The sequence below is a fragment of the Lissotriton vulgaris genome, chromosome 1_1, assembly GCF_964263255.1.
Source record: "Lissotriton vulgaris chromosome 1_1, aLisVul1.2, whole genome shotgun sequence".
In the NCBI taxonomy this organism is placed as follows: domain Eukaryota; kingdom Metazoa; phylum Chordata; class Amphibia; order Caudata; family Salamandridae; genus Lissotriton; species Lissotriton vulgaris.
In genome coordinates, this window is record NC_141685.1 from 2,006,680,794 (window position 1) to 2,006,699,870 (window position 19,077).

General features: G+C 46.8%; 1 protein-coding gene across 1 annotated transcript in view; it reads right to left on the bottom strand.

The window, feature by feature from the left end:
• LOC147751530 (GLIPR1-like protein 1) overlaps window positions 1-19,077 on the bottom strand; it is a 919,403-nt gene that overhangs the window by 299,428 nt on the left and 600,898 nt on the right. The gene's annotated exons all lie outside the window — the stretch shown is intronic.

Genomic DNA, 19,077 nt, shown 5'->3' on the forward strand with positions numbered 1-19,077 from the left:
GTTCAAGTCCAGTCAGTAGTGTTTAGTAGCAGCTGCTCAGTACATATCTACACTGCAAAGAGCGCAGCTGTCATCACATGATATTGGTGGAATGTACCATCACCCTACCGCTGAGAAAGATGTATTTACTAAGCTTTTTTTGTAACAGAAATGTATGAAAACAGAGTCAGCTGCAAGTGCCCTATTTAGAAAGGGGTTCAACCACACACCAGCAACCAAAAGAGATAAAGAGTAGGGCAGATGAGAGATAAAGGATTGTTTTCATTACTCTGAAACCTTGAAGCTCTCCCACTCTTTTTGCTGAAGTCAATGCCATGAAAAGTGCTGTTTTTTTCAAGAGACTTCGATGTCTGTCCTGTGAATGGGCATGAAGAGTCAAAACATTAGCTGGCCGAGTAGTGTGTGACTCCAGCTGCTGCCCGACCGGGGGAAAGGCCCTAATTCAAACTTTTATGATTTTTTTGTTGATCCGTAAGAAAATAGTGACCGAGTATTGCCTGAACTTTGAAACTTTGAATTTGCTACTAAGTGGAATCTTACTGATTTAAAGGCACGCTTGGCCAGGTGGAGTAGATACAACAGGATATGTTGCAGCTGCATGGAAATAGGATTTAGACCTTTAGACTTTGCACCCTGTACTGTAGGTTTTTGACGTGATGATGGTGCGTGGCTGCACTGGTATTGCTCTGCCCACTGTAGAGAAGTTAATATTTTAGGTGACAAGGAATTATGCTGACAGGCTGTGCAACTTCAAGTAAGTAAGTATTTTATTTGCACAATTAATTAAAATCATTGCAATACATGCAAAACACAATTAAAACTCGGTTCATATTATGCTTTTTACCTTTTTTTTTTATAAAGGTGTTGATGAGAGCAAGGTAGTTTATATCTAGTAGGGCAAGAGTTCCTAGTGAGCGTCTTCTGTTAGCAGGAGATTAATCTCAGTCATGAATTTTACAAAACGAGCGGCCATCTGAGCTGAGTCGCCCCTGATACACTCTTTTAGAGCTTCTTAGCATGTCCGGACATTCAGGGCCCGCCAAATTGGATGCAACAAAAAAGTTTGTAAAGGGAGTAGGGTTCTGCAGATGCACAGTACGTGGATTAAGTTCTCTTCCCCGCTCTTATAGAAACGGCACTGTGTAGACACATCTTCCTTGAAACTCCGGCCATACTTATACGCCCTCAGCGGGATTAGGCCAAAACGTAATCTTATTAAATGTTGTTTCACTTGTGGTTTCATGGATGACGACAAGTAGTATAGTGGAGTTTTAGGGCCATATAGTTTTGAGGCCCAAGTGCCATGGGAGAGATTCTTCACGTTTAGGGAATTGTGTTTAAATGACAAGATCTTTGCTTGTTTGGACAAGATTTTTGTGATTGGCCCGATAGGCAGCGAGCTTATCCATATGTCTTGGACCTCTAGTGCATCCAAGCAGAATGGTAAAAATTGGTTCCAAGGAGTGCTGGGATTGTTTAATATTGACCATATGCAGCTTTTTAGTGTAAGCTCACAAGCCTTTTTGGCTTTTAAGCAATAGGCAATGAATCTTGCTTTCATCACCCAGTGTTGCGATGACAAAGAGAACCCTATACGAATTTGAGCATGAGATGTTGAGTTGGGTAGTTTGAAGACTCTGCGAAAGTACATTGACTGGGCTCTGTCAAGCCAGGTAAGCATTTTGTCTTTGAAAGTTATGGCGCCAAAAGCTATTGTCGGCAGAAATTTGGCGCATATCACCCTAATTAGCGGTGAAAAATCTGGGGAGTGAAGGGCTTTCTTGGTTCTTACAAAAGCCCCCTCCAAACTGCGGGCCACTCCTTGCATTGCCATAATATGTTGCGCTGGTCTCCCTTTGTGGTCTATCCAAATTCCCAGATACTTGTAGACAGTCACTATCTCTAGTGGCTTCCCTTCAATGTACCAGGAGTGCTTTCCGGCTCGTGAGCGCGAAACTATTATTGCCTTAGTTTTGCTGATGTTGATCTCCAGAGTGTTAGTTTTACAATACTGTACCAGAGAATCGAAAAGTCTTTGAAGCCCCACCTGGGTTTGATCGAGGAGGATTGTGTCGTTAGCATATTGCATTGATTGAATTTTAGTAGAAACAATTTGTGGTGGGAATGCTCGGGAAAGGGCCAAACAGTCGGGCAGGTCTGCTAAATATAGATTGAAAAGTAAAGGTGCCAATATGCACCCCTGCTTTAATCCTTTATCAGTCATGATTTTATTGGTGGTTGACCATCTTGAGGAAACTCTTATTTTTACCCAGGTGTCAGTATATAGGGCTATGAGAGCTTTCAGAAGGGTCTGCGGGATGCCCCATTTTGTTAACTTTTCCCAAAGTTTGGGGCGAACTACACTATTGGTAGCGAGTGTGCTTTCAATAATGTGAGCTAGACAGATCAAATTGTCTTCAATGTGGCAGCCCTTTTGGAATCCGGTTTGTGTAAAAGGTATCAATTTACGATCTTCCACCCAGGTTTTCAGTACTTGAAGTAGGACACTTACATATGCCTTTCCTTCCACGTCAAGAAGGGCTATCATCCGATAATTGTTGGGATCGGCCCGTGAACCTTTTTTGTGGATGGGGACGAAAAGCGATCGCCGCCAAGAATCCGGAATGAGCTCACCCATTCTGGTTGACTCGAATAGGGTGGCCAGCAGAGTGGCCCACTTTTGTGCGGATACTTTGTATATCTGTGTTGGTATGCCATTTGGTCCTGGTGCTCCTCCTGGGCGCATTTTCTTTATTATAAGTGCCACTTGGTTCGAGGTTATTTTTTTTTCACAACCAAGTTTATTGAGCAACAGAATGACAAGCATGAGGCACCTTCCTACACCAAGGTCACCACATCAAGATCGATGTATTGATAACATACATAAGGAATACTAAGCAAGTATCAATGAAGCTCAGCTTTAAAAACCCAACTACCCATCCCAACCCCAACTACACCCCCACCCGTACCCACTATCCCCCCCCCCCCTTCCACACATGTACAGAGGCAATATAAAGATGGTTCACATAAGAGAAGCAGGTATGGTGCAACCTGGGATGTGCCTTTAGGGCCAGAGACAGCGCTGCGATCAAATGTCCTCCTCCGGTTCCGCCGGGGGTTCCAAGGATAGGCCACGGTAGTCAGCCCACCGCTTCCAGATCTTGAAGTGCTTGCGTGGGCAGCCCCGCGCCTCAAAAATCGGTTTCTCAAGACCCATAAAATAATCCAGTCCCGCCTTCCATGCCGACAGGGGGGGGGCCCGCACAGATTTCCAGGCCCGAGCCAAGTCGCGCTTAGCAACCACCAGGCCCAGAAGCAATAGATGACGTTTATAGATGTTGCCCCCAACCCCTTCCATGACGTGCAGCAGGCCTAGCCGGTGTGTACGGGGAAGATCCCAGCCCAGGACCTCAGCCAGGCAATTCCACACACCCCTCCAGAAGCCAGCCAGGCGACCACATGACCACACTGTATGCAACAAGGTGCCAGGCACTTCCCCCACATCGCAGGCACTCCGATGACTCAATCAACCCAGCCCTCCACAGTCGTTCACGCGTGTAATAGGCACGATGCAGATACCTGAATTGTATGAGGCGGAGCCGAACCGCGATAGCGGTGCCACGGGGGGACTCCAGTGCCTCTCTCCAGTCGTCCTCGTCCAGGGTGCCTACGTCCACCTCCCAGGCTTCCCGGAGGGAGCTGAGAGTAGACGAGCAGTGAATAACAAGAGTTTGGTAGATCCTGGAAACCTTCTTGTCTTCCAGGTCGCCCATAAAGACTTTCGCCTCAATGGGGCTGAACTCCGGGAGGGAGTCAAGGCCGGCAATGCTTGGGGCGAGGGCATGTCGCAGCTGTAAGTAACGAAAGAACTGGGACTGAGGCATTTGGAATTCCTCTCGGAGGTCTGCAAAGGACTTGAGGGTTGCGCCGGACACGACTTGACCCAGTTGAATAATCCCAATAGTCTCCCAACCCTCGAACCCAGCCAGAGTCGCCAGTTCTGGGAGCAGACCGTTGTGCCACAGCGGCGTTTCCGCCGTCAGCTTGCCCCACCATCCCATGCGGCGCAAAGACTGCCGCCACACTGCAAAGACCACCCTTGTCACCGATGGCAACCCACGGCGTATACGCGCCGAGTATAGAACGGTGTGGAGCGTATGGTCGCCCATAAGATGTCTTTCCAGGGCATATGCCGGATCACTCCTATCCCCGTACCACCAATCGTTAAGAACAAGTAGATGCGATGCCTGGTAATAGGAGAGGAGATCGGACGTGGCCAAGCCACCACTGTAGGTGGATAGAAAACATGTCTTCAGGGCCACCCTGGCTGCTCCGCCCTCCCACAGGAAGCGGCCCAGCACAGAGTTCACCTGGCGAAACCACTCCATGCCAATAGGGTGCGGGAAATGTTGAAGTTGGTACAGCAGTCTCGGCAGCGCCACCATCTTAAAGATGGCCGACCTCCCAAAGATCGTAAGCGGCATCCTGGACCACGTTTTAACATCCGTCTGGACCCGTTCCCACACCGGTAGGACACTACGTGTCCAGGCCACGGCCCGCGAAGTCGAGAGGAAAACACCCAAGTATTTCAGGCCGTCCGTCGCCACCCGTAGGTCAGCAGCCCAATCGTCGGCAACCACTCCGCCATGCAAAACCCACAGGGTCGACTTAGATAGGTTAAGGGTAAGCCCGGAGACCTCGCCAAACCCCCGCATGATCTCCAGGATTCGAGGGCCAGAGCGCCTCAGATCCGTAAGGAACAGGAGGACATCGTCCGCGTAGAGTGCAATTCTATCTGTAAGGGTATCGTTCCAGACAAAGCCACGCAGCTGGGCATCTAGCCGCACCCGCGACGCGAGGGGCTCCATGGCCAGGGCAAATAGGTATGGGGACAACGGGCAGCCCTGGCGGGTACCGCGGCCGATTGGGAAGCGTCCTGAGACCGCGCCTGCCACCCGGACCGACGCCGTAACATTGGTATACAGGAGGCGGATATAGGACAAAAAGACCGGCCCGAAGTTCAGGCGGGCCAATAAGGTGAAGAGATACGCCCAGCTCACCGAGTCAAAGGCCCGGTCCATGTCCGCAAGGAGAAGTGCGGCCTGTTCATCCCTAGCACTCATGGCGTCGATCGCTGCCTGCGCCCTCCGGATATTGTGTCGGGTGGCCCTGCGCGGCATGAACCCGGCCTGGTCGGGGTGGACCAGGTCGGCTATGAGGGGCAGAAGGCGGTTCGCTAGGGCTTTCGCCAAGATCTTGGCCTCGATGTTGAGGAGGGAGATAGGCCTGTAGGAATCATGGCGGTCTGGCGCCCTACCAGGCTTCAAAAAGACCACAATCTCAGCATGACGCCAGTCAGGTGGCAGCTCGCCCCTAGACCGCGCTGCCTCTAGCGCATTGCGAAAGTGGGGTCCCAGCTGGACGTGGAACTTTTTATAAAATTCGGCAGGGTAGCCACTAGGGCCGGGCGCCTTCCCAGTGTTCAGTTGGCCAAGGGCCTCCCCTAGCTCCTCGGACGTAAGTGGGACCTCTAGGGCCGTTCTAGTCTCCTCCGGGACTGCCTGCGGGAGTAAAGCATCCAAGTACGGGACAATCCCGCTCTCCCTCAGTGGATCACGAGGGGCGTATTGTGCCTCGTAGTAGCGGGCAAAGCTGGCCGCCAATTGGTCCGGGTCGGTCATGACTGAGCCATCCTCCGCCGTGAGACCGGGTAGCTCCAGGGGCTGGAAGGTCGCCTGGCAAAGTCTATGTAACATGGTGCAGGACTTATCGCCCCACTGATATACCCTACTGCGCGTGGCGAGCCACGCCTGCCGGGCCTCCTCATGTAGGACCGAGGAGTAGGTCTGCTGGGCCTGCAGGAGCTGGCGCCCCACGCCCTCCTCACCCCCAAGTCGACCACGCTGCTCCAACTCCTCCACGCGGGCCGCGGCAGCCACAATGGCCTCCCGGTGCTTCCGCCGAGCGGCCGCACACCAAGTTATGTCGATGCCCCGGATCGTGGGCTTCAGCGCCTCCCACACCACAACAGCATCGGCTCCCCCCACCAAGTTCTCGCGCCAGAAGTGGTCGATTGCCCCCCGCAGGTGCGCCACATAGTCCGGCCGCTGCAACTGCCAGGCGGACATACGCCAGCGAAAAGGTTGCCGTTTAATGGGGAGGGTCAGAGTGGCCAGGACAGGGGAATGATCTGAAAGGCCCCTGGGGAGTATCGTGGCGTCCCTAACACGGCTCAGGCAGGCCCCGGGTACAAACAAGTAATCGAGCCTCGAGAATGACCCATGCACCGCCGATACATACGTGAAGGCCTGTACTGCGGGATGAAAATGCCGCCACACATCGACCCAGCCCAGACTGCGCGCCGTCGCACTCAACCGGGTGGGGGCAGCCGCGGGGGGGGGGTCAGACACCACATGCGCTCGCCGCTGGCGGTCCAGGCCCACATCCATGACTTCATTCCAATCACCCCCCACCACAGTCAGGACCTCGGGGATCTCGTCCCACAACGCAAACAGCCGCTCAGACAGTGCCCATTGCAGGGGGGGAGGGGCGTAAACACTTCCAAAAACCACCGGCTCGGAACCCAGTAGGCCTTTAACAAAAACAAATCTGCCCTGGGGGTCAATCCATTGCTTCTCGTGGACATAGGCCACCCTACGATGAATCAGTATGGCCACTCCCCGCGAGCCCCTCGTAAAGCCAGCATGATAGACCTGGTGGTAGCCGAACCTCTGGAGGCTAAGGGCTTTGGACCCCAGCATGTGCGTTTCCTGAAGCAAAAGAACATCCACCATTTCCCTTTTCCCCCACCGCAGTACAGCCCCCCGCTTAATCTTATCCAGGACACCCCGCACATTCCACGTCACCACCCGCAGGGTCTTCGAAGGAGTCACATTCACAGCATTAGCCATTATCGACATACAGTCCAAGATCTGGCCCACCCTCCCACCCAGGTGCTACCCGCAGAACGACAAAAAGCACAGCCCTCGACATGTGTGGACCCACCCCCCCAGCCCGCAAACACAACTCCCCCGTTCCAACCCAGAACCCCCCCAACAACAAGCGCAACACCAAAACACCCCCCCACACCCCGCACCCACCACCCCAATACCTCAGAAAACAGTGAAGTACCTGTCGCGGCATGGAGAGACCCGAGCCCAAAACAGAGGACTCAGGGCCCGCCATACCAATGGATCCCCAAAACCCCACCAAGACGCACACTCACCACCCCCCCAACAACACTCACATCCGTGAGGGTCTGAGGCCCATATACGGTACCCTCCGAGCCACACAGTGTCCCCGTGTCTATAGCTGAAGTCTCCACATGGGAGCCGGCTGGCACATCAAGGACAAAATAAAACAGTCTCACCAGCCAAAGCAGGGCAAGTCCATATGCAGCAGACAGAATGAGTGGAGGCCCACCAGTGCTCAGCTGCCCGCATCGGAGTGTTCAGAGTCCCTGGTGCCACCCGATTGCGACGCACAGGCGGAAGCCGATCTTTTCTTGGAGCGAGACCTCCGATGTCGGCCCTTCTTGGGCTGGCGTTGTGTCCGCTCCGGCGACGAACCTGGAGACCTGCCCGGGTCCAGTCCCGGTTGGGCGTGGGGACGTAGTCGCACTGCCTCATCCGTCCAGCGAAACACCTCCTCTGGCGAGTCAAAGAAGTGGGTACGAGACTGATATATGACCCGCAGGCGAGCCGGATACAGGAGCGAATACTGGAGCTTGAGGCCCCGAAGCTTGGCCTTAGCGTCCATGAAGGAGTGCCGCTGTTGTTGCACCATTTTTGTGTAGTCCGGAAAAATCATAATGGTATGATTCTCAAAGGCGAGGGAGCCCTTGTTCCTCGCCTCCCGCAGGATAACATCACGGTCGTGATAGTTCAGCAGGCGGGCTATAACCGGCCGCGGGCGCTCACCCTCCGGCGGCCGCTGGGTCAGAGCCCTGTGGGCCCTCTCGATCACGAAACACTTAGATAACGCCCCTTCAGGGAGCCAGCTCTCCAGCCACCCGGTCAGGAACCTCTCCATGTTGTCCTTCTCGCACCGCTCCGGAAAACCAATGAAGCGGAGGTTGTTGCGCCGCGCGCGCCCTTCTGCATCCTCCACTCGGGCCGCCAGTGTCCTCTGGACGCTTTCCACCTCCGCAAGGCGCTTCTTTAGGCCACTAATGTCCGTCTCAGTCTCCGTGATACGGGTTTCGGCCCCAGCGATCCGTTCCACAGCATTGCGAAGGTCCTGGCGTAAGAGCGTGACATCCGCCCCGACCGCTCCTATCTTGGCATCGAGCATGTCTCGAGACTGGGTTATGGCCGCTAGGATAGCTGCATTGTCTGGCCCGGGGCCGCCGCTGCCACCGGTCGCCCCAGCGCCACCACTCGGCCCCGTGAATTTATCTATGGGTCCATGCTTGGGCGGGCCACCTCCTCTGTCCCTGGTCATGGCAAGCGCCGGGCAGGGCCAACACCGCTCTCGGGCACTGTCGCAAGAACTGGAACGGGGCGGCCCAGATGAGGCCCCAGGGAGGAACACTGCGATCGGATGTCGCGAAAATCGAGGTCCCGGCGTCACCCCAGCAGGACAGGCCGCACCCACACTCGTCAGCCGTCCAGGATATATCAGGAAGAATCAGCGGGTCCGCGGTCCATGGGTCGCCGTGTCCAGCGGGCCTAGCCAGGGGAGGCGGATCAGGGGGGCCAGCCGACCACCAGTCCAGCCCCGGTCTCCTCCGGGCACAAGGAGTCCCGCCACCAGACCGTCGCAGGGCTCGGCCTCACCGCCACCACTCGCCGGCCGTGCAGGGGAAGAGCCGATGGATAGGAGTCGCTGGTTCCGCCTCAAACTCCAGGCGATCGCGGGCGGAGAGATGAGCCAAGGACGGCGTAGCGGATGCCACCCGCACCCGCCAGGTCACAGCTGCCACCAGGCGTCGCGAAACTCGAGGACCCCGGTCTCCGGCCGGCCACCAGGCCGCACTCTGCCGCCGGCTCCCCTTGATCACAGGAAGGGAGGAATCACAGGATCGACACACCAATGTAGACTGGAGACCTCACCGGATCGAGTACAGGCACTGGGCACCAACAGTGGGCTCGGGGGTCAGGATAAATGATCGAATTTAGTCCGGGCCGGCGGGAGCTCTACAAGGCTGCGACCGCCATCTTCGCCCGCCAAGCCACGCCCCCCGTTCGAGGTTATTTTAATGGTTGGTTCCGCTTCAAGATTGGAATTTGTGTGACTGAGACTAAGGGGGTTTGGCCATTTGGAACTTGCTGGTTCTACATAGAGTGCTTCAATGTAGGCCTCCAATTCAACAGGAGATATATTAGTCACTGTGGGTGTTGGATAGAACGGACAACTTTGTTTACCCAGTTCCAGAATCGTCTTTGGTCTTTTGATTTTATGATTTCGTGGGCTTTTGCCCAGTGGCGTTCTTCTTTCATTCTCTGAGAAATGAACCTTGCTTTCCTATATTCCTTTCAAGTGATCGATATTTTATCTCGCAGGAATTTGTAATCTGTGTCATTATAGGCACGCCTACGCAGCAGGTTATTTATTTTGCGCTCAATACTTGTTGTAAGTTGCTTATGTTCAGAGATACAAGATGTGATTGGGGCGCAATTATTTGGTCTTTCGATTATTTTCATGGGTAGCTTTTCTCTGAGGTCCAACACTACTGTTTCCCACGACAATGCGGTCAATTGATCACTATGCTCCTGATTCAATTTGACCAAAAAATCATCCACCTTCTCTTCCATTGTTTCCTGGTTGTCCACTGTCCACCGTATCTTTCTTACAATCGCGAGATTGTCTTCTTTCCCGAGCAGATTATGTGTTGGGTGATGGTAGTGCCGGGACGAAAGTTTGCATGTTAAAATGGCGTGATCGCTTTCCGCTGAGGGAATTACCTCAAATTCCTGGACAAGATGGAAGTGGGCAACTGAAATCCATATACAGTCCAAAGTGGCCATTCTAGCAAAAGACAAATGGGTGTATGCAGCAGGCAAGTCTGTATTGAGTCTTCCGTTTAGGATGCTAAGACCTAATTCGTTTAAGTACGTGGCCATCTTTGTCCCTTGACTCTCCTTCCGTTGGTACTGAGACCTTATCTCCAGAATGGCCCACAATTGATTGTCCATTGTGAACTGAAGGGAGAGGTCCAAGCCTGCCTCCATTAAGTTGGAATTAAAATCACCCATTATTAGTCATGTATCGTTTGGATAATGGGAGGAGAGGTCTCTCATGGCTGGAAGCATTTTACTCCGTGTAGCCTCTTGCTTGATTTTAGAGGGATGCAAGTAGACACAACCAAGGATCATTATTTGTTGTCTCAATTTGTTCTTTTCCAAGCACTGGGTCAGAATTTTAACAAAGATATAATCTCCCTGCCCTTCACACAGTTGGGAGGATTTTACGACCAGCTTGTTCTGTACGGCGATCAACACTCCTCCCGAGGCATGGCCACCCATTAAAGATGGTGTTGCATGGAATTCAAACACAGTGAAGTACCTCCCATGGCGATTTCCTCCAGGGACCATGTTTCTTGCAAGGCAATGATATCCTGATTCTTCATAAAATGATTGGTTGGGCGTTCTGTTTTTTCCTTTGTTAGCCCGCGGATGTTCCAGGAACAAATTCTAAGAAGGTGTGTGACATCCATGTTGGGCTTCTGTTTGACCGGAATGCTCTGTGTTTTACCCTAAGGCCTGGGATAGCCAGGACCAGTCTTGGGAGTTCTGTCATTTGAGAGCGTATTGACGAAGACCTCCCACTCTGGATGTCGTTATTTGCAACGGGTTCTCTTTCCAGGGCGCTGTTAAGGTACCTGCTAAGGAGCCACACAAAACTGAAATAGGTTGCTGAGTAATTATGTTGTTGTCGGACAAATTTCTATTGTTATGAGCCATTGAAGGACTGACTGCTATGTCCTTTAAGAAAGCTGGGTACTTGGGTTTGGTGACGAAGCTAATCTGGATGCCCCAGTCGTTCAATTGATTTATGCTGTTCATTAATGCCAAAGCCATGTCTTTATTTTGTAAGGTCACAACTGTTGCTTCGTTCGTTTGGCCCTGTTCTGGGGCGACAAAAGCCACACTTTCGATGTCAGTGGTTTTTATATTTTCTAATCCAGGGAGGTTCTGACACAGCTTTAGAATGTTTCCTCTATTGAAGATGTCCTATTTCCCTTGAGGGATGTATGACGTTACAACGCATACTTTTACAACGCCTACCTTTACAACGCGGTTTTTACCACACATACCACTACAACCCATAATGCTTTTAGGCGCTGGATAGTGAAAAGTTTAATTTACTATTCCAACTCCAGTCCCCGTGGATAGTAGGGAAGGTTATTGGATAGTAAATTAACCTATTCCCTATCCTAGAGCGCCCCCCAGACTAATGCGTTGTAATAGTTTGCGTGGTAAAAGTTGCGTTGTAATGGTAGGTCGTTGTTAAAGGTTCGTTGTAACGGTTCTATACCCCCTTGAGATACATACTCTGGGTGAAGTAATAATTTAGTGCTTACTTGGGTCAACTTGGTTACTTCTCCAGTGTTAAAGGAGATTTTATTCTGCCGTTAGTTAAAATTTGCCATTAGGTTTTCTCAGGGCATCTTTTCCTTGGGCGGTTGATTTAAGCCTTCTGATCGATTTTCCTTGGGTGGTTGGTTTAAGCTTTCTAATCTGTTTACTTTAGAGATGTGTAGGCGGGCATTAAAAGAGAGATCTTCCCCTCTTGCACTGTTTTGTTAGTGCTGCAGCCTATGTACGGTTGTCATGGGGGCGAACGAGGCCTTCCCGTTTCGACTTTTTTCGAAGTCGTCCCTCAGGTTGATTTGGGTTGCCCTTCCCTCTGGGTTTGTTTTTGCTTTGATACCTTCCTCCTTGGATTCGGGTGGTTGTACTAGGTCGTTAATACATGTGAGTTTGGTCGTGGAACCCTGGCCCAAAGGATTTTCTACACCTTTTTTAAGCAAGGGACAATTGCTGAAAGGTTTTATTGATTTATCCGGGGTATTTAAAGATTTTCCACTGCGTTTTTGTTTTTTTTCCATTCGGTTTCTCAAGGATCTCCATCTGATCTTGCACTTTGAATTGGTCGATGTCGACCTTAATTTGGCCCACACCTTGCGTTTCAATGGTATCTTCCAGAGAATCAATGGTTAGAGTTCCTTTTCCATGGATGTTGTCGCTAGGAACCTTGGTTGAGTTGGCTGTTTCACTGTCTTCAGTTTTAAGCCAGCGTAGTAACGTGCTTTCATTTTTCCTGGCTTTATTTAGTTTCTTTAATTTCTTCTTATTTTTCCTGAACAGGAGTTGTCCTTCTGTGGATGGTAAGCCAAAAATATTTGTTGGCACTATGGAGTTCATTACGTTGCCTGTGACTTTTGTGGGATTAGATTGGATGGTGTTATCTAAGTCTTTTATTATTTGTGTTTTGTTAAAAGTGCATATGTGATCATGGTTAGCGGCATCTTTCGAGGTTCTGACTAAATGCTCTTGTGTAATGGTGGGCTGCTGCTCGTGAGCATCAAAGAGTTTATAATCTTACGTCTGGTGGCTAGACCTGTTATAAGTTGCGTTGTCTCTTGTGTGACTTTGAAGTAATGGCGAAGAGATGGTTTTCTGTGTCCGTCTTTGTGCCTCGTTCTTCAGGCGGAAGACTTAGTTTTGGTATCTGGGTATGTGGGTGAAGCTTCATCTGAGTCAGTGGTTATTCGGATATTCGAGCTAGGTCAGTGTACTAAAACTGGTGTGGTCATGAGTGGCTATCAATATTAGCATTTATTACTCAGTCTCCGTTTTTTCAGCACTCAGGATGAGGGGGAAACAGCAGAAAGTTTTAATCAAAGACTTTCGCCCTCGACATTGAGAAAGCATTGTTGTTTCTGGAGCCTTGTTGCCAGTACCTTCTCGCCTAGTAAAGGCTTTTTTTTTGTCTACAGGGTGGCTAACAGGTCAAGAGTGGGATGACCCCACTTTCTGAAGATGTGTTGTAGTTCGTCCTGTGAAGGCAACTGTAACTGCCTTAAACAGAACCGAGCAACAGTTTTAACTTTAAGTAGCTCAATAGATGTTCAGCATAGATCGAGGAGAAGTGCAATTAACCTGTTTTCTTTTTTAGATGCCTTGTTTTGAGTTACATATAAGGATGCCAGCAAGATGTTTAATATAAGAAGGGTCATATAGCCAAATTAATGAAGTTTATTTTATACAGGGATGACATGCACACACATTATAATATGTGCATGCAGACAAACATATGGCTAATCAAATGTGCATATTAGGATACTTTTTTATAATTTAACATGATAAAAAGCGTATTTCAATATTGTGCAGCATGATAGAACTTTCCACATGCAGACATTCTAACTGAACTGGCGAGGCCCTGCATAAAGCAAAATATTGTACCCAACAGACAGGTGAATAAGAGTTTCTTCCTCTGCTGCAGACAGCGAGGTACAAGGAAAATTGTGTCTTATTTTGCTTGTTTGAATCTTTTTAGTGAGGTTTCACACATTTTGTATACAGCATGTTCTACAAAGAAAAGCTTTCTTCACCTATGTTTTTGTTCTAGCATGACTTTTTTACCTGGACATTTTAAAATATGGGGCAGTGTTGGCAATTCTTATAAAATTTCTTAGAAATGTTAACTAACTTCTGGGACAGGGACTCCCAAGTGCAAAGAGCACATAGATTTCCACTTGTCCAAAAACGCCAGAATAGTAAATTCCCACGCCCAATCTTGATGCATTTCGGCAACTTCCTGCTCCGACAAGCTTTGTGGCAAAAAGCTAAACCTAATACTCCAATAACTATTGACAATCTTCCCATCTTTGCTCGGTCAGATCTTAGCAAAACCACGATGGACAAAAGATGGGAAATGCGCAAATTGATCGATCCAATCAATAAATTGGGAGGCTTAGCATATTTACAAAAACCCGCCCGACTTAAAGTAATCATGAAAGGGCGCACAAACTTCTTTAGCGAAGTACGGGAAGCACAGGAATTCTTAGCCAGCCTCAACAAGAGTCAACAAAAGTAAAGATTGAAAAGAAAGCGAGGAGCTCCTTAACTCTCTCTGCATAAGAGATATAGAAACTTTAGATGGATAGAAATTGAATTTAAGTTATAGGCTGGGGCACGGACACTTCAAACACCTAAACATTTAATTTTTGTTCTTTCTTTTATGTTAACATATTTAGTCACCAGTCTTGATGAAGCAATAACATTAGCAGACATTTCAGGGGGAGGGGGGAGGGACCCTTGGTTCCTGCCGCAGGCGCTGCCTTGTTAGCGGCAGCAGTAGGTAAGGGGGGGAGGGGGGATTGGTCTTCGCAGTTTGGGGTGGGTGAGGGAGATGGGGGAAGGTGGAGGGAGGGTTGGGGAAGAAAGGAAAAAAAATATTTTCAACCTGGTAGAAAAGCTTGATGAGAGTTTTACGTTTGTAAAATGTATTCTTTATTTGGAACCATATATAATAATGCTGATTATTGACATCACTTTTTGCATTAGAGATGCATAATATTAGATGTTTGGCATGGAATGTCTCAGGGTTGAACAACAAACGCAAGAGGCATTTAGTTGCTGAAGAACTAAGATTATATAATCCTCACTTAGTATTTTTGTCAGAAACCCACATTATAGACAAAGATAAGAAGCTGCTAAGTCAACTGGGCTTTGAGATGATAATTAATTCTGCAGTTGCGTCCCCTATAAGAGGGGTCGCTATACTAAAAGACAAAAGGTTTAAGGCAGAAATAACTAAAACACAGGGTGATAAATGGGGGAGGTGGGCAATTGCCCAACTTTGTTTTAACAATGTGAAGCTTGTAGCATGTGTTGTATATGGACCTAACAAAGAAGATCCTAGAATATTTGAACAACTAAATATAGCATTATTAGATTGGGAGGGAGAAGTAATAATCATGGGTGATTTTAACTGTATTTGCCAGATGGATACAACACGTCCGGGTAATTACGAACGAATGCCCAAAACTAGAACATCTATTTTAGATCTATGTAAGCTACATAATGTTAGAGATGTATGGAGCTCGCTATACCCAAACTCTCCAGGCTATACATTTTACTCAGCTCCCCACAGGTTATGTTCACGTCTAGATATGGCTTTCATATCAGACTCTCTGATGAGATCCACAACTATGGTAATATATCCACGTATAACATCTGATCACAATCCCATTATGATTGAATTTACTACGTCCTTGAAACGTAAACCTCCAAGAACTTTCACTTTCCCCCGGAATCTAATATCGGATATGACTTTCATTTCACAATTAAAACAACATATAACAGAATTCTTGACTTTTAACAGAAACACTGCCTCATGCTTAACAGTATGGGATACATGTAAAGCCAGTATCCGAGGGTTTACACAAACCTTTGTTTTGAAACAGAATCATGAAAGACGCAAACATAATTTAACCTTGACTTCTGACATTGTAGCTGAGGAGATAAAGCTTGTACAAGCTCTAAGAGATAATCTTTCGACTCTGGATATCAGTGCAAACCTTAGCCAGCTAAAATGTAAAACCAAAGAAACTCTTATAAAGAAAAGGAGTGCACAGATCCATAAATATAAATTTACACAATACGAGGGCGGTGACAAAATTGGAAAAATTTTAGCATTTAAAGTAGCAGAGGACAGAGCGGAGTCTATGATCTCCCAAATTATGGGGGTTAATAATAAGAGATACAATCAGCCAGATGATATAATTCAACAATTTGCTAAATATTATGAAATTTTATATACACCGGAGAACATGCCCAACGACCATACAATTGAGAACCATACAATTGAGAACTCAACGAATAAGATAACAAGAAACGAAACAGAGGAATTGACCTTAGAAATAACTAGTGAAGAACTAAAGGAGGCTATAAAATCACTGCCATTAGGAAAATCCGCTGGTGAGGATACCATCCCTCTGGAAATTTATAAATCATGCTTGGACGAGCTAACACCCTTTCTTTTAGAAGTAATCACCTATATTGGCAGAACCGGGTCCGCTCCCCGTTCTTGGAATAAAGCCAAAATCATTTTTTTTCATAAGAAGGGTAAACCTAAAGGGGAGATGGGCTCATATAGACCGATCTCCTTGATCAACGTTGATGCAAAGATTTTCGCAAAGTGTTTGGCTAGAAGATTAGCACCACTAATGCCTAAAATTGTAAACACGCAGCAACACGGGTTTATAACAGGGAGGGATACATCAGCCCATGTCAATACGGCAATAACTGCGTTCGATATAGCAGAGGTAGAGGCTACCCCCCTTGCTATCATAATGCTTGACGCCGAAAAGGCATTTGATCGGGTGGGGTGGGACTATCTATGTCATGTAATGGGATCAATGGGGTTTGGTGGAAAATTTCTAAATGGGATTCGGGCACTCTATGACAATCCAACAGCATATACTAGCTATGATGGTCTCACGTCACATTGTTTTCCAATCAAGAGGGGCACACGTCAAGGGTGTCCCCTATCACCTTTATTATTTGCCCTCTCACTGGAACCGTTTTTAAAAGCTTTGGATACTCAGGCAGGAATAATACCCTTTAAGACTAGTAGTCAAAGCTTAAAAATTACTGCGTATGCGGATGACATCGCTATCTATTCGATCGAAACAACTGATTCCCTAAGAGCTATCAATTTTGAAGCATCCAAATTTGGCAATGTATCAGGTTATAAATTAAATGCTCACAAAACCCAAATAGTAGCTAACTTCGTTCCCCCTCAACCAGTGCCTGAAATATGTAAGATCGCGACATATCTCGGAATTAAAATTACCTCAAATATTAAAGAACTCAATACCATCAACTATAATAATTTAATGAAAACTACCACTACGAATTTAAAAAAATTGCACCGACTTCCATTAAATCTAATCGGTAGAATAAATCTGATAAAAATGAAAATTATACCTAAATACTTATATTTATTTAGATCAATTCCTTTGGCACAGAATCGGCTTTTTTTCAAACAATTAGATAGGATCTTCTGCAACTTTATTTGGGGATACAAGAAGGCTAGGAGATCGCTAAAGATGCTGAAAAACCAAATAGGATCTGGTGGTCTTAACTTTCCCGACATGAAATTATACTTCTGGGCTTCTTTTGTAAGACGTATTCGATCACTACTAAATGTAGAGGACCTGCTTTTTTACCATCATTTGTCACTAAAGGGAGATTCTAAACAATTTTTTATCCGTGTTATAGATCCTAACTACTACAAAAGGGTTAAATTCAAGACCGCGCAAGACATAGTAAGAATATGGAAGGATATACTTATTCACTGTAAAACTACTATATTTCACTCACAATTAATTCTGTGGGACAATCCTGGGCTGCCTAGTATATTTAGCGATGGGGAATTTCGCAGATGGCAACTTAAAGGAATTATGGTTCTGGGTGACTTATATAATTCTCAAGGCATACTGGATTTTCTTACTTTAAAACAATTATATGGACTGTCCGATATACACAGATTTAAATATATGCAAATATACGACTTTCTTGTGCGGAAGAATAGAATTAACACTTTGTCGAGCGGGGGTATTTGGGACCTCTTAAACTCTAAAAAAGAGAAATCAATAATCAGCTCGGCATACAAATTCTTTATAGGTTTAAGATCTGACGACAACGGTGCATTAGCTAATAAATGGAATCTAAAACTCGGAACTAATTTAACAGGAAAACAAATAAGTAAATCTTACACTAATATTCATGATCATGTAAGATCATCTAGTTTACGACTACAACAATATAGAGCTATATACATGCTATATTATACCCCAGAATTTTTTTCTAAATGGTCCTCAAACAACATCATGGGAGAAAAAACCAAATGCCCGAAATGTGACGAGTATGCGGCAGACCTTGTCCATATGTTGTTCTCATGTCCGAAATTAGGGAAATTCTGGGAAGAAGTGGGAAAAATTTTAGCTACAAAAAACATTCTTAGCTCACCAATAACAGCCCCTATGGTAATACTAGGCCCACACTTGTCAAATCAACCACATCATATACTGTTATCAATCTTATTTTCCTGTGCCAAATTAACTTTAGCCAGGGCCTGGATCAACCCTAACCCACCCAACGCTCTGGAGTGGTGGTACCTGGTTAATGAAATCAAAATTATGGAGTGTACGCTGGCAGAATTTAGGAGTGTCCGATCGCTAAAGAAATTTGAGAAAAGTTGGGGGAACTTAGAATTGAACTGACATACCCAAGACCATTATATGTCTATTCGAGAGTTTTTATGATCTTTTGTTCAGTCACTTTAATTGACAATGTGAAAAAACTGGTTAATTTATGTTTGATTATGTATTTACTTGATGAATTGAAACTATGTTGAATGTTTTGTAGTCTTATACCAGGTGAAAATAAAATAAAACTCTTTAAAAAAAAAAGAAATGTTAACTATTAGTTTTAAAAATAATGTGCCATTGTCTTTTGTGAATTGTGTGAAATTTCTGATTTCTAATATTAGAAATGGAATGTCAACCGGAGAAGGTTGGCATCCTTGTAAAGTTTGTATATGAAGGCACTTTGCAATGGCACTTTAAATTAAGATCTGGAGAAAAAACCCTCCAAATGCTGCCTAATTATGGTGTGATTACTGAATTGAAATATAACATGTACTCGATATTATTTTATGCTTTACAAAGTTTTGCTGTGTCTATGTACAATTTATTGGTTTTTATATATATTTCCTGCTTGTAATGATTTGTATTAATCAACAATAAAGTATTTTACTTACAAAGGAAAAGCTGGATTATGGACTCATGTATAGCTAGCTCCGTTAAAGCATGTATGTGACATCATAACATTCGGGAATACAGCCGGTAACAAATACTGAGGTTAAATCAGACAGTTGTTCATTAAATCTACCCGTCACATTGTTGCACGTGGATCCATAGAGTAGTTACCAGTTTAGGGTATCTAACGATCTGCATGTATCCTAAAATGGCCATCAGTCCAAGAAAAATAGAACAACAATAACACTTGGAGCCAATAACCATACTGTTAGAACTGACACGTACAATTGCCATATTACTCA